At 61.4% G+C, this 14798-nt stretch overlaps 1 long non-coding RNA gene across 1 annotated transcript; it reads left to right on the top strand.

Moving 5' to 3' along the window:
• Positions 1–6805: 6805 nt before the first annotated feature.
• Positions 6806–13379, top strand: LOC128315442 (uncharacterized). Its single transcript, XR_008298192.1, has 3 exons — positions 6806–8019; positions 9867–11547; positions 12344–13379. It is a non-coding gene; the product is annotated as an uncharacterized LOC128315442 (long non-coding RNA).
• Positions 13380–14798: the final 1419 nt, after the last annotated feature.

Genomic DNA, 14798 nt, shown 5'->3' on the forward strand with positions numbered 1-14798 from the left:
CCAAGGCCTGGCGGGTCTCAGAAGACTGCCCCGTCGGGGCCACAGAGTCACACACAGTTTTCCTTTGCTGTCACTACAGCACGTGACTGGTACACCTCGCTGCAGCCTCAAGGGTGCGGTTGGGGAGCGGACGACCCCCTGCTCTTCCGGGGGCTTCTCCCTGGCTGGTTTGTCAGATGCCCGACAGAAGCCTCCGTGGAATGGGAGCCATATGGCTTAGGAGCCACCACGTCGGCAAGATGGTTCTGAATTCCGCAGAGAAGCTTTTCACGAGTCTAACTTCATGCCCACAAGACCCTCGACAGGCAGGTGCACCGAGCTCACACAGACTAACAAATGCTTGTAACGGGCAAGTACGTGTGGAGTTTAACTGCCCACATTTTCGGAGAAGAAAACCAAGTTTTAGTGAAACACAGTCAGCTGATCTCTGCACTCGTGCCTCCAAGCCCCATCTGGGGCTTCCCGCCCCTGCCCCCCTCGCCCTGCTCCAGGTACGAAAGGCCCCACCCCTCTCCTCACGGCCCCTTCGAGGAGGAGACAATGTCACCCTGGGACTGGCTTTGCTGGACACTCTGTCAAGGCAGTCACCGTCCTCACAGACAGGCGAGCCCTTCCTCCCAGGGACCGGCCGGGGACTCAGCCCAGAATCCAGACACCAGGCCCCCTCCTGACACCAGCTTTATCCCCACTGCGACCGGCAGACCCGAAGGCCCCCTCAGCCCAGGGGCGGGGTCCGTTCGGCTTAACTTAGCCTCCCAGAGCCCCCAGGTGCCACCCAGCCCACCCCTGCATGGGGCTCACCGCCCTCCAAACAGACGCCTGCCCCACATCTCCCTTCCACGTGGCCTCCAAATGTGCCAGAGCACACGGGCATCATTGATGACGAAATAGGAAAAGTCTCCTTTGGTTTGACGGTGTGTGTGCATGTGCCTTGTGTGTGCATGTGTGATGTATATGTGCATTGCAGGGTGTGCGTGTGTGTGCCCAGGTGTGAGTGTGTGTGTGCACGTGGTATGAGCGTGTGTGTGTGTGATATATGTGGTACACATGTGTGTATGTGTGACCTGTGGTGTGCGCCATGTGTGTGAGCACACGTGTGTGCATACATGTGTGTATATGCGTGATCATGTGTGCGCATTGTGTGCGTGTGTGGGCACATGTGAGCTTGTGTGTGCGTGTGTGAGTACGTGTGCGCATATGTGTGATCATGTGTGTACGTGTGCACGCATGTGTGCGAGCATGTGTGTGCGTGTGTGAGCACATGTGAGCGTGTGTGCATGTGTGAGCATGTGCGCACGTGTGTGAACACATCTGTGCATGTGTGTGATCATATGTGTACGTGTGCGCATGTGTTCGAGCGTGTGTGCGTACATGTGCGTACGCGTGTGTGCATGTGTGAGCACATGCGAGCGTGTGTGAGAGCATGTGTGTGTGCATGTGTGAGCATGTGTGTGATCATGTGTGTACATGTGCACGCATGTGTGCGAGTGTGTGTGTGCGTGTGTGTGAGCACATGTGAGCGTGTGTGCATGTGTGAGCACTGTGCACATGTGTGAACACATCTGTGCATGTGTGATCATGTGTGCGAGTGTGTGCGTACATGTGTGTGCATGTGCATATGTGAGCATGTGTGTGAGCATGTGTGTGTGAGCACATGTGTGCGTGTGTGTGTACACGTGGGTCTGTTTCTCTTAAGAACTGATCCACCTCCCCAGGTTCACCTGTCCTCTCCGGGTGGGAGAAGGGGACTTTCCAGGGGAGGCAAATGCACTCAGTTCACACAGCTGGCAAGCCACAGGGTCCTTGCTCTGGGCATCACATCTGCTCACCTTGCAAGATGGTCCTTGGCCCCACGTGAACAGCACTTTCCTGAGGACATGGTGACACTCTTGTCAAAGCCTGAACTTGCTCCTCTGACCAAGGGCTTAAGGGCTCACAGCCACCGGCCTCATTCTGCGGCAGAAACCTGGTCGTGGGGTCCCCAGCAGCAGCGTGGTGGGAACACGTTCTGCTCTGCAGGTGCCTGGCCAGGGGCGCTGGGGAGTCCAGCAGCTGGGCAAACCCTGAGGACAAGGGCGAGGGCTCCGTCCCGGGCCCAGGTCCCGGCGCCCGAGTGAGGCGGCCTGGGGGGATGGCAGCGCCTCCTGCGGCCCAGGGCCTGGGGACAGCAGCTCATGCATCGCTGCCTTGCTGGCTCGAGGTTCTGGGAGTTGGAAAGAGCCTGTCCTGCAGGCGGCCGCTCCAAGGAGCCCCCGGAGCCCGCATCAGACCGCGAGTGTGCACGCTGTGGTGTCCGGGCCCACCCCGGACGGCTGACCCACCAACTCCAGCCGGCCGGGGGACCGCATTTGGGATCCCCCTCGCCAGGTGACTTCCCACGGGCCAGAGCTCCCGGGTGCAGATGGGAGGGCGTGGGGGCGGTGGGGGGCAGGGGCGGGTCACAGCCTGGATCACGGGAGGGTCTGTGCACCACCTGGCGTCTGCAGTGCTGGGGAGGCCGTTCCGGGGCAAACGAGGCTGCCAGTGTCCACTGAGGCACGTGGCCTGCAGCCACCCGCTGCTCAGGGGCTATGGGTCCAAGCTGTGGGTCTCAGGAGGCCTGTTCTTACTGTAATTTCTGGAAGGCAAGGCACAGTCATTCCTGAGGCAGTCTTCGCTTCCTCTAGGTGGTGCCAAGCCTTCCTTCCTCTCACACAGTGGAAGTGGGGGCCGCTCACCCTCTCCACATAACGCGGGCCCGTCCGTGAGCCCCGGGCCTCCCCTGCTCTCTGCTCACCTGGCGCTTTGTGGTGGGGAGGCTGAGGGCTCCGGCGTCCGAAGAAGCGTTGGGCCGGTTCCCCCCCGGGCCCCCAGAGCCTCTCCATTGCCTTCCACCTTCTGCCGACCCTGCAGGGCAGGGTGGTGTCTGAGTCCGCACGGAGGTGGCCCTGTTCCTTCCGGTGAGGCCCAGGGCTCTGCATTTGCAAGGGCCTCAGAGACTCATGTCGGAGCAGGGCTTGTGGGAGCCAGTGGGGCCTCGCTGTGACGGGACCCCAATAGACCGGGCCGCACATCGGGTCCTGGCAGATTCCCAAGAACGTCAGGTCCCGGTTGTGGGCAGGGACACTATCTCCCTGGGTGCAGTTTCCACCAAGAAAGGTGTCTCATAACACAGGCCACGGCCGGAGCATCCCCTGCCTTCGTCCCGGCCACGGGTGGGGACCGGTGCGGTGGTGGATGCCCAACACTCAGGGTCATCGCTGTCAGGTCGGGGCAGGATGACAGTACTCTTGGTACAGGGGGTGGGCAAACCCATTTCTTAGGCACAAAACTTTCCATGAAGTAGTTGACCTAGATTCTTCCAACGGTTCAAGATCAGGCAAGTTCTTCTGTCTGGAAACCTCACTTTGCCTGTCAGATGCTTACGAGCAGCACACAGCCTTGTGGGGTGTCTTCTCTGCTGAGAAGAAGGACTTTCGGCCCTGGGGTCCGAGCCTGCGGCACATGCTTTCAGAGCTTCCACTCCTCGTAGCCTCCCAGGCCGCCAAGGTGCAGGCGAGGTGCGTTTTCTGCAGCAAATTTCCCTCTTTGTCACAGAGACAAGCACCAATCCAGGGTCCAAGCCGCCCACCTGCGCCTGTCCTGGCTGACGCTTAGATGACCCTGCACGTCCCCTGGCTTCACATCTGTCTCTCCAACTGGACCCTTTGATCAGGGGAGAAAGGGGCTGCTCATCAACCAGGACGTGTCTAACACCTCGGAAAGTTGCCGGCACTCGGAAAGGGCTGGAAGGCAGGCCTGAATCCACAGCCGAGGGGAGAATCAAGCGGCGGCTGGTGGTGGCCCCAGGACTGTCAAGCCAGCGTCTTCCCAGGCTGGCCTTCCTTCCAGTGTCTCTGAGCTGGGCTGGACGGGGTGTGCTGGGAGCACATCCTCTCCCCACACACGGGACCCATCGGCCGTGCAGCACAACGACCCGGAGGGCAGCCCACACACACGCAGCTCCAGGAGAAGTCCTCCCAAGGTCTCAGTGCCTCGAGCCGCAGGGTCCTCGCTGGAGGAGCCACAACCCAGGCCGAGCCCGGCGCTCTGCTCCCCACAGACTCAGGGCACCGCACATCTTTGGGGGTTTCAAATTGCTCGGCCTGTGCAAGAAAGAAAGAAATGTCCTGTCACTAGAAGAAAAGAGCCCATCAGAATGGTTTCAGGATGTGCTTGGGGACGGAGGAACCTGAGCCACGGGGATGCTGCTGTGTGTGAGGGCAGGACACCTGGGAGGCTCTGACCTCACATATGAAGGGGCTCTCACCCAGTTCCAACCTGCCTCATGTTGCCCTGAATGCGTGAGCTCCAGGCGACACGTGGGTGCAGACCACCTCCTGACAACAGTGACCGAAAAAGACATGCTTCCTGCAGCCCGAGGCATGTAGACAGACGTTCACACCAGAGCTGCCCAGGATGAGCACGGACCTCCACACCGCGGGCTGCCCGGGGGGACACGGACGTCCACACCGCGGGCTGCCCCGGGGGGACACGGACGTCCACACCGCGGGCTGCCCGGAGCAGGGTGTGGAGACCTTCGGTTGTGACACACGCTTTTCCACTGGCAACTTTTCAAGGCTTTTTTTTTGTTTCCTCAGCACAGGAACCGTCCTGCAAAGGGCCTGAGTCATACGTTGATTACATCAAAGACTGTTTGTCTTGGTCTGCAGCCTGTTTGGGTTCAAACCAAGATAAATTGCAAACTGGCTCAAGCTGCTAACAAACACGCACGTTTTCAGCCGTGCCTGGCGAGGAGAGCACCGTGTGCTCAGGGTGTGTGGCCCAGCACCCCGTCCTGTCCTTATTCAGCAAGTCGCTGATGGAACACAGCAAAGGGCACGTGTGCAGGCCGCCCGGCGCCCCTGCTACTTGCTGGCACCCAGTGTGCTCTGGGCAGTGGCAAAATTGCCCTCTCGCCCCCAGAAGCGGGGGGTGGGGGGGCGACACAGAGGGAGGCCCTGCCCTCTGCCCCAGCTTCCCACAGCGGAAGCCGGGACCCGTGGGGCGGGATTCCCACCAGGGTCTCCCCGGGCTGAAGCCACACTGCTCCCTGCAGGTTCCCCTCCCTGGGTCATGGAACTGGGGCTCCCACCTCCGTCCCCCGTCTCCATGGGGACGGCCCTCAGCTCCCAGGGGCCGCGACTCACGGCTCCTTGCCAGGCCGTCCATAGCGTGGGCATTTGTGGGAAGATTACAGCGCGTCCTGCAGCCACGGGCCGGGGAAGACGTTGCTGCCAGAGGGCCTGACTGCCCGGGCACCTCCCTGCTGCAGGTCAGCAGCTGGGGCCCTAAGCACACCCACCCTTCAGGCTGCACATGCACGGGGTGACAGGAAGGGGCTGGGACCGCCGGGCACCAGAGCTCTGTCCTCACGCCCCTCAAGGAGCACTTTTGTGACCTTCTGGGATGCAGGAACCTCCCCCTCCCAGAGCCAGACTGGAAGGAGGAAGAATGAGCTGGATGTGGCTGGGACACGCTTGTCCTACCAGCGCCACAGTGACGTCTGCTGTGATGTGAGATGCTTTGTGGGTCTGTCTGGTTGCTCTTCACTCAGCAACTGCTCCCGGGTCACCTGGAGCTGCATGGGAGCTCTCCTTGTCCTGGAGGAGGTCACACGGCCCTGGCATTCACTGGGGACTCGAGGAGTGTGCCGTGACAGGAGCTGAGGAGCCCAGAGCCATCGAGGCACGGCCAGCGTGCTCCCAGCTCCAGAGCTCAAGTGCTCTGTGTCCTGACCCAGGGGCTGCTGCTCCCAGACTGCACAGTGACAGTGCAGAACTAGGTCTTCCCGCTGCAGAGGGAGGTCAGGGGTCCTCCTGTCCACCGTCCCCCTCCCCCCACACCGGCCCCCAAACTCGAGACCCGCGAGTACTCCCGAATCGCTGGCTCACTTCCGAATACCTCCTGTGCCATGCACTCTGCGCCTGGGGTCCGGGGGCGGAGACAGAGCAGGGCACGGGACCTCAGGGACTCCTCCTTCTCGAGGAGCCTGGCTCTGGTCGAGCAGACAGGCGAGAAGCAAACGAGGTCGCTCAGATCACAGGAAGTGGTTGTTGGGGGAAATAAATACAGGACACACCAGACTTGCCACGGACAGCGGGGCCTGCTGAGGCCAATGAGGAGGAGCGAGGGCCAGGACCCAGTGAGCATAGAGCCGCTGTGTGGACCGCGCCGTGCAGAGCAGCCGCGCAGGGTGGCTCCCGCCAAAGACCCGGGATGGGACGAGCTCCAGTGTCCCGGCCGCAGACAAGGCTGAGGGCCGTCGCCTCAGCTGGAAGGGAACGGGGCTGCCCTTGGGACTTTGCGGGCCTGGGAGGAGCCCGATTTTACCCTAAACACAGTGAAACCAAGCCACCCATGTTGCCCGGGAGACGGAGAAACCCCTGAGCCGGGCCAGTGAAGCAAGCGGCTGGCACGGCCCCTCCGGTCCCCTCGCCTCATCACTGTCACCTGCACACACACTGGAGGACCCTCCACGGCCCTCCCTGTGTGTCCACGTTGGCACACGGTGAGCGCAGAGCCCCTGGAAGCCCGGTGCCAGGCAGACCCGGGCCCCAGGCTGGGTGGCGTGCCAGTGCCCAGGCAGCACCAGGGAGAGCGACCGGCTGGTCAGCCTGGAGCTGGAGGCCGGGCTCTGGCTGTGCCACGTGAACTGTCCCGGGCCCAGGGAGTGCTGCACCTGCGGAGCCTCGTGGGACAACACGCAGTGGCCGGAGGGCGGGGGGCCGGGTGTCCATCAGGTGCCTCCATCAGGCCCTGAGGGCAGGGCCACCAAGCCCCCCAGGGTCTGTGGGCACATTAAGTGGGGCTCTAGGAAGCTGTCTGGATGGGAGAACAGAAACGTGGCCTTCCCGGAGATGAGCAAAGCGTTTGCACGGTCCCGGAGGTGAAACCCGCGTGCTCCAGTGACTTCGACAACTCTCCCGCACAGCCGCCTCCCGTCCGGGGCCGTCTGGACGGCTCCCAGCGCAGAGCAGGCTCGGTGCGTGAGGCCGGCCGGTGACCTGGCCCGGGGCGGAGCGGGCGTCCCCGGCCCGCCTCCCTGCGGCGGCCTCCCCGGGCATTCCCCGCGGTGTCGGAGAGTATTTTCTCAGTGATAACTAAGAAAGAAAGCAGGTCACCGGGCACTTCCCCCCATTGTTTCCCCTTTTTATCGCCGGCTGAACAACCACAGCTGCCCCCCCGGGGCCAAGCCCGGCAGTCTGAACACAGGAAGCCCGGGCTCCCAGAAGCCGGCCTCTCGGCGAGGGCACTGAACACGGCCAGAACCTGTGAACACCTGACCTGACGGATGTCGGGTCCTCCCGTTCCGGAAAGGGCAGGCCCGGGTGCGAGGCTGGGGAGGAGGGCACAGGTGCTGCCCCAAGTGCTGCCGGAGAGCCGTCCGGGGGCCCCCCGAGGCCGGGGCCCCACCGGCGACTCATGCCTTCCTGAGCTTGTTGCCTCAGCGGGAAATCCAGCCAAGTGTCCCGTGCGCCCTCCCTCACGGGCCAACAGAGAGGGCCAGACAAACTGTAAAGTGCTGTGTCAGCTACCGCGGTGTCAGTGGGCGCTCCTCTGGCCCTGCGCTCCGCCCCCGGCAGGGCGGTGTCCTGAGAGCGGCTCACCCGGCAGGCCTAGGGGTGCGAGGCCGGGAGGACTGGCAGGAGCGGACGTGGCCGTGGCCAGCCCCGGCGTGGCAGGAGACACCCCTTCTCCCACCAGCGAGGGGCTCCTCCTCAGTTTTGGAGGACATTTTCAAGGTCACCTGGGTCATCCTTCCGTCACATTCTGGACTGTTCCCAGCAGGCCCCATGGTCCTGGTGGGCCGCGCTCCCCGAGGAACGTTCCGGTTCTGGAGACTGCTGAGAGCCACACAGTTCCCGGATTTCACCTGCAGGTCTTGGCCACACCCCTTCAGAGGATGCGCGTCACATACAAGTCCTCTCCGCCACGGCAGCCCCTAAACGATGCGAGGAGCAGGAGTGCGTTTGTCGAGCGGCACCCGGCAAACAAACGGTGATTATCTGCTTTTGTGAGACACTGTGGGTTCAGAACGAGCAAAGCACCATCGCTTTTTTGCTAGGGCTCTCAGAGAAGAACAGGCTTTAAATAGATGATGGATTGTCACAGCGGTAACAAGAATGATGACGATAGACCGATGGAGAGACAGAGATGATGGGTAGGTGCAGATGAGTAAGAGATGATAGACAAATAAATGGCAGACAGACAGACAGACAGACGCGGACAGATGACAGACGTTTGTTTTCGAGACGACTTGGGACACATCACGGTGGGCTCGAGCAAGGTGCCTTATGAAGCCTGAGAGAGGAGCTCAGTCCGGGAGTTCAAGAAAACCTGATGAGGAGGCAGAGCCTGCAGTGGGCGCCTTAGCGTGCTCTCACAAAACAAAATGCTTTTATTCCTCCGAGTAACACGGATTAAATTCTCCTCGATGTCCTGGTCTTTTTCCTTTTCATATTCATCTATCAGTTTCATCTGCCATGTGCAAGCGCTGGGTGCAGGTGCAGGGCCTGAGAGACGCCCAGAGGCCGCCCGCGGTGCCGTGGGTCTGGCGGGGTACACGGGGCACAGCAGCTCGGCGATGAGGGTCGCTCAGGGCTGTGCATTCACGGAAGGTGCGCCCAGAGCTGGGGGCCGAGAAGGTTCTTGCAGGAAGTGTTTTCGGGGCATGGACAGATGACGAGGATTAGTTAGCAGGACCAGGGACCCCGGGTATGGCTGGAGTGTAGATGTAGGGGGCCCTCAGGCATGGGGACATTGCAGAGGCAGCAGGACCACCGTATTTACCCTGAGGACCATGATGTGACCCAAGGAGGCCTTCCGAGCAGAGGGGTGACATGATGGCATGGGGGCCTGGCCAGGAGGGTGGGAGCCAGCCCCCAAGGTAACCCAGGTGGGGAGAGAGGCCTGGCCAGGTGGGGGTGCAGGCAGGGAGGCGAGCCGGGAAGCAAGACGCAGGGGTGAGGCCCCAGTTCCTGACAGGCAACAGGGCCCAGGAAGCTCAGAGAAGGCACCTGGAGGACAGGTCTGTTCCTGACACAGCGCATGTGACGATCCTTGGACTCCATCGACCTGACAGCTGTGGGGACCTGGCCGGGGAATCGGACGCAAAGCTGTAAACATGGGCCTGTCACGGAAGGGGCTCTAGGACCGCAGGACCCCTGTCGGCAGGTTTGCTCGCGCGGGATGGACTGCGCAGGGGAAGGGGGAAGTGGAGGAAAGAGGCCACGCAAACCTCAGTGCCAGGCCTCGTCTGTTGTTGCCACGTTCACACACCCTCTGCTCCAGGAGCAGATCACAGGGTTGCCGACCTGAAAGTGACTTTCCTTAGGCCCCCTCCCGGCAGCATGCCAGGGCAACTCTGCCAGTGTAGACACCACACAAGGTCAGAAAGTAGACAGCATGCAAGCCCATTTCGGTGGCATCAGTGAGGGTGGGTCCCTGGGAGTGGGTTCCTGGGAGGATGGGCTCCCAAGGATGGGCCCCAGGGGGTGGGTCCCCAAAGATAGGTCCCTGGGAGTGGGTTCCCGGGGGGGGCGGGCTCCCAAGGATGGGCCCCAGGGGTGGGTCCCTGGCCCTGGGAGCCCCACCAAGGACAACAGGTTCCCCAGTGTGTCCGGTCCCTGGGCCTAGTGCCTTCTGCACTGGCTCCCAGCTCTACTAAGATTCTGTAAGTAATTCCCTACAGAAGGAATCTCCAAATATCCAATGTGGCTTCTGCTGTCCTGAGGGCCACACAGAGAACTGTGTGAGAACAGCATTCATGGGGGGAGCGGTGAGAAAGGGGCCAGGAGGGTGGCAACAAGAAGCTGTGGGTGGTATAACCAGGGCGGTTTTGGCAGCCGGCACAGAAGCACACCGCAGACTGGCGTGGAGAAGAGACCCGGGGAAGCAGAGGCCGCTGCTCGGACACACCATTGTGTTTTCTGTGGAGAGGAAAGAGGTGGGACACCTCTGTTTGGCCCTGGGCACAGGTAGCAGGCGGGGCACAGGGGCGGGCAGAGGTGGGACCGCTGGGGGAGGGTCTGCTGGGGGCGGGGGGGGCGGGGGCGGGCTGGGTGTGCACAGGAGGAAGGGGCCGGGAAGGTGCCCAGCAACACGGGTGTGGGGGTCACGGGACGGAGTGGGGCCGCGGCAAGGCGCCTGGGGTTGAGGTCACCGCACTGACTACTCCGGGCACCACACACATTGCTGGCAGGGGGTGCCGCTGGCCGGCCGTGGGTCTTTCATCTCTCCCTTCTCGTCCACGTGGCGCCCCTGCAGGTGACCGAGTGACCCTGGTGCCCCTGCGGGTGACAGAGTGACCCCAGGCTCCAGGCAGGAACGGAGTTCAGAGCTGGACAGGCATCTGGGCTGGGGTGGCCCAGCATAGGAGGTGTGGCCACACCCCGGGCCCTGCTGGAGGAGCTGTGGCCCCAGAGCCCTGATGCTCAGGGTGAAGTTGCTTCACGGGCCCCCAAGCTCCAGCTCACGCTGGGAGGCTCCCAGAGCCCGGCCTGCCCAGTCAGGGCCCCACAGCCTGGGGGGCCCCGGCGGATGTTCAGGCTAAACGGCCTGCTCTTGGAGGGCCCACCCACCGCAGGCTCCCTTCCCTCCACGGGCTCCTCGGGGAGGAGGTATCCAACAGGTAGGCTGAGAGCTTCTGACGGGTCCAGACCCCTGCTCAGGCAGCGCTGCCCCCACCTCGGAGTGAAGGACCGCGGGATCAGCGCAGCCCTGCGTCAGCACAGCCTGCCGAGCGGTGTAGCGGTGTTGAAAGTGGCCCGCGGCCCACAGCGACATCTGGCCGTGCCACGCAGGGGAGAGGGCGGACAGGCGGGAGATGGTGGAGGTGGGGCCCGCGGCCCTGTGGCTGATGCCACCCGACGTTTCCCTGGGGGCCTTTACCGCTGAGTCACCTGCAGAAGATAAGGCCGGAGAGTTCCGCAGGAAATCGAGGCGTCTCGGGGACGTGTGTCTGGACCTGCGGGGTCATCACGTGAGACAGGGTATTTGGGAGGGAAAGTAGGGGGGCCCCACCCCCTACCGCAGAGGAGGGCACCCACGGCCCATCCCTCCTTCCTCCTCCTCTGGGCCTGGGCCGTGCCAAGTTCGGTCCACCTTGGTTCTCACTCACTGAGAGGCCTCTGGAGGTGACAGTGTGCCTGTGCAGCTCTTGCCTGAAAGCCCGTTGGAGCTTTTCACAAATGATATGAAAAGGCCCCCAGACCCTGCAGGTCCCGCCTCAGCTGCTCTCAGTCAACCCACACGGTTTCCACTCCTGGTCCCAGTTTAACTTCTGGAACCCAGTGGGGTGCCCCGGTTCCCTCACCCCTGGGATCCCATGGGATCCTGTGGGACACCCCTGGTTCCCCCTGGGATCGTGTGGGATGCCCCATTCTCTTCCCAGGTAAGCTGACTATTGTAAACTCACCAACAGCTATCACACCCCAGGATGGTTAGCTCATGTGTCCGCCTGGCTGGGCCACAGCACCAGCATTTGGCCAAATACCTGTCCAGATGTCACTGTGAGCATATTTTCAGGTGAGATCAACACTTAAATCAGCCAACTTTGAGTAAAGCAGATGATCCCTCACAGCAGGGGCCACATCCAAGCAGGGGGAGACACCGGGACACTGGGAGAAACTGAGGTCCGTGGAGGAAGGAGGAATCCCCCTCCAGAAGGCCTTACTCTTCCTGGCCCACCCTGTAAATCTCAGACTTGCCAGAATCCACAATTTTATGAGCCAATCCCTTAAAATAGATGTCCTTCTCTCTCCGTCTCTTTCTGAACATGCAATTAATGTTCATTCAGCAAATCATTGTAAATCTTTTATCTACAACTGTATCTCAGGACCTATAACATTGCCCCACACATAGCCAGTGATCAAAAACGTATTTTCATCAATAGATGAATATTTTGGATAGATGAATAGAGAACAGTGAGTTAACGAGTACCTCTTTGCCAACTCTACACTGGGTATGCGAGACACTTTGATGTACAAGAACAACATAGTACGGTCTCCAGGAAACTGACAGTGCCCTCCTTATGTGTGGACCACAGCTGAGCACAATGCTCTAGCAGTTGCCTGAGTGCAGAGTAAAATGGGTCTATCACCTCCTTTCTTCAGGACCCTATGCATTTGTTAATATGGCCTAAATATTCCCCAGGGTTGGAGGCTGTTGTAGACTGAACCTACTGCTCCTCTAGGTTTCATTTCCAGCCGCACCCAGGGAAGGGAGTGGTAAAGGGAGCAGGGTGCACTGGGAAGGACATGGGGAAGGAGCGATGGCAGGGCTGAGCAGGCCTCTTAAGTCCCTGACCACGTTCTCCCCACAGCACTATGTATCTGATTCTCTGTCTGGCAAGCATGTTGGCCTCTTCGTCCATCATGGCACAATTTTCACCCTGTGAGGGTCTGGAGGGAAGCGACCGTCTGGAGTGACTGTGCTGCTCCTTCTGAAGATAGTGCTAGAAGCCTGGGGAGACCCAGCAGGAGGGGGACCGTGGGGTTGTCTGAGGAGAGCTGGCCCCACAAGTCCACGTAAATCAGAGTCAAGTTAATCCTGTGGCATGCGGGAAGGGGCCAGGGGAGCACGGACTCCGAGAGCAGAGGATAAAACAGCCATAGCCGGGGCACCGGGGACTGCGTTGGGGAAGAGACGGCCAGCCCCTGCAGGGCCACTCACCACTCGATGGCTCGTCCCTGAGCGCAGCGCCTCACGTATTCTAGGCGGGGTGTTCTCCCGTCCATATGCGTGTGACTTCAAAGTACAGCAGCATGAAGGTGTCTTAGTCGCTGATCATTTAAATAACAAGAAATCATACACTGAAAAGAAACCCTGTATCTTTTTCTACCGAAATATAATTTCATGATATGACAAAAAAGTAGAACTAGAAGCTTCTGTTGCCATGAGACATGATGAAACCACTTCCCACAAACCCACAAGGGCAGCGCCGGCTCAGGCTGCCGGAGGCGACCCACGGCGAGCAGGGAGGCCACCCGCCAAGGGGCATCCCTCCCGCCCACACCCTCCCGCAGGGTGACTGGAGGGTCCTTGTCAGGCCAGAGGGCCCCTCTGCGCCCAGCTCCTGCCACAGCACAAGGGCACGCTGGCCAGCACAGGGCCGTGTTCGAGGAGGGGCAGGAGACAAGGAAAGGAGGGACTCTCCAGCTCCAAGCATCCCCCACACTCTTCTGTTCTGACCCCTGCCCCCACCCCCTCAACCCTGGCCTTCGTGCTGGGCCACAGGCAGGGACCTGCCCTCTTTTCCTTTGGTTCTAAGACATTAGCACCTTACGTGATGAAGCCAGTTCCCCTGTGTGAGGCCCCCTGTGCTCCCTCCCAGCTCCTCTGCTCTCTCCCGACCCCCCTGTGCTCCCTCCCGGCTCCTCTGTGCTCCCACCTGACCCCCTCTCTGCTCCCTCCCGGCCCCCTCTGTGCTCCCTCCTGGCCCCTCTGTGCTCCCTACCGGCCCCTCTCTGCTCCCACCTGGCCCCCTCTGTGCTCCACCTGGCCCCCTCTGTGCTCCCTCCCGGCCCCTCTGTGCTCCCACCTGGCCCCCTCTCTGCTCCCTCCCAGCTCCTCTATGCTCCCTCGCGGCCCCTCTGTGCTCCCTCCCGGCCCCTTTGTGCTCCCACCTGGCCCCTTCTGTGCTCCCTCCCGGCCCCCTCTGTGCTCCACCTGGCCCCTTCTGTGCTCCCTCCCAGCCCTTTGTACTCCCACCTGACCCCCTCTCTGCTCCCTCCCGGCCCCCTCTGTGCTCCCTCCCGGCCCCTTTGTGCTCCCACCTGACCCCCTCTCTGCTCCCTCCCGGCCCCCTCTGTGCTCCCTCCTGGCCCCTCTGTGCTCCCTACCGGCCCCTCTCTGCTCCCACCCGGCCCCCTCTGTGCTCCCACCTGGCCCCCTCTGTGCTCCCTCCTGGCCCCCTCTGTGCTCCACCTGGCCCCCTCTTTGCTCCCTCTCAGCTCCCCTATGCTCCCACCTGGCCCCTTCTGTGCTCCCTCCCAGCCCTTTGTGCTCTCACCTGGCCCCCTCTGTTCTCCCTCCTGACACCCTCTGTGTTCCCTCCCGACCCCTCTCTGCTCCCTCTGGGCCCCTCTATGCTCCCTCCTGGCCCTTCTCTGCTCCCTATCGGCCCCTCTGTGTTCCCACCTGGCCCCCCCTGTGCTCCCTCCCAGCTCCACTGTGCTCCCACCTGGCCCCCTCTGTGCTCCCTCCCAGCTCCTCTGTGCTCCCACCTGGCCCCCTCTCTGCTCCCTCCCGACCCCCTCTCTGCTCCCTCCTGGCCCCTCTCTGCTCCCTACCGGCCCCTCTGTGTTCCCACCTGGCCCCCTCTGTGCTCCCTCCCAGCTCCACTGTGCTCCCACCTGGCCTCCTCTGTGCTCCCACCGCCCCCTGGAAGCCAGTGATTGGCAGGTCCAGCTGCAGCGGCTGCCGCAGGCCCCTCCAGGCTCCCCTGACAGATGTTTTAATCTACTGTTTGAAGAATGACTTCTGCGCAGCTCTGGGGCTCACACATCTGTTTCTGTTTAGAATGCAGAGGCGTTTCAAACAGCCAGGCTCTGCCACCCCGGGAACTGTTTAACCGGCGGCCACGTTGCTTACATTATCCATTACAGCCAGGGAAGGATTTACGGCAGGCGGGCTGGACATACTTTTAAGCTCTGTAAAATAGATCACTCATTTCAAAAAAGAGAACAGTTTAGCTTCCTAAACACATCCTTTTTTGAAAGGAGATATTTACTTTATTAACCCATAAAAACATCAGGGAGCATAAAGCTTCCAGAACC

The sequence above is a fragment of the Acinonyx jubatus genome, chromosome B2, assembly GCF_027475565.1.
Source record: "Acinonyx jubatus isolate Ajub_Pintada_27869175 chromosome B2, VMU_Ajub_asm_v1.0, whole genome shotgun sequence".
NCBI classification, from domain to species: domain Eukaryota; kingdom Metazoa; phylum Chordata; class Mammalia; order Carnivora; family Felidae; genus Acinonyx; species Acinonyx jubatus.